A 249-nucleotide genomic window follows, 5' to 3' on the forward strand; every position below is an offset into this window, starting at 1 on the left:
TCTCACCTAGGGAACACATTAAGAGGAAAAGACCCCATCAGCTTTACTCCATAAAGCAGAAAGCAAGGCATACCGACAAGTAGCATGACAGAAATAATCGTGAAATTAACGAGCCATTTGCCAACATATCCTCGTTATCAAAACTAAGGGATACTTGGGCGTGAAGATATTAGGTCCAGCCATTTAGTCTCAATCTATCGTAACCTCAATTTTATTTAAAGTGAGACCCGTATCAGCCAAATCTTTCAT

The sequence above is a fragment of the Macrobrachium rosenbergii genome, chromosome 56 (genome assembly GCF_040412425.1).
Source record: "Macrobrachium rosenbergii isolate ZJJX-2024 chromosome 56, ASM4041242v1, whole genome shotgun sequence".
Taxonomy (NCBI): Eukaryota; Metazoa; Arthropoda; class Malacostraca; order Decapoda; family Palaemonidae; genus Macrobrachium; species Macrobrachium rosenbergii.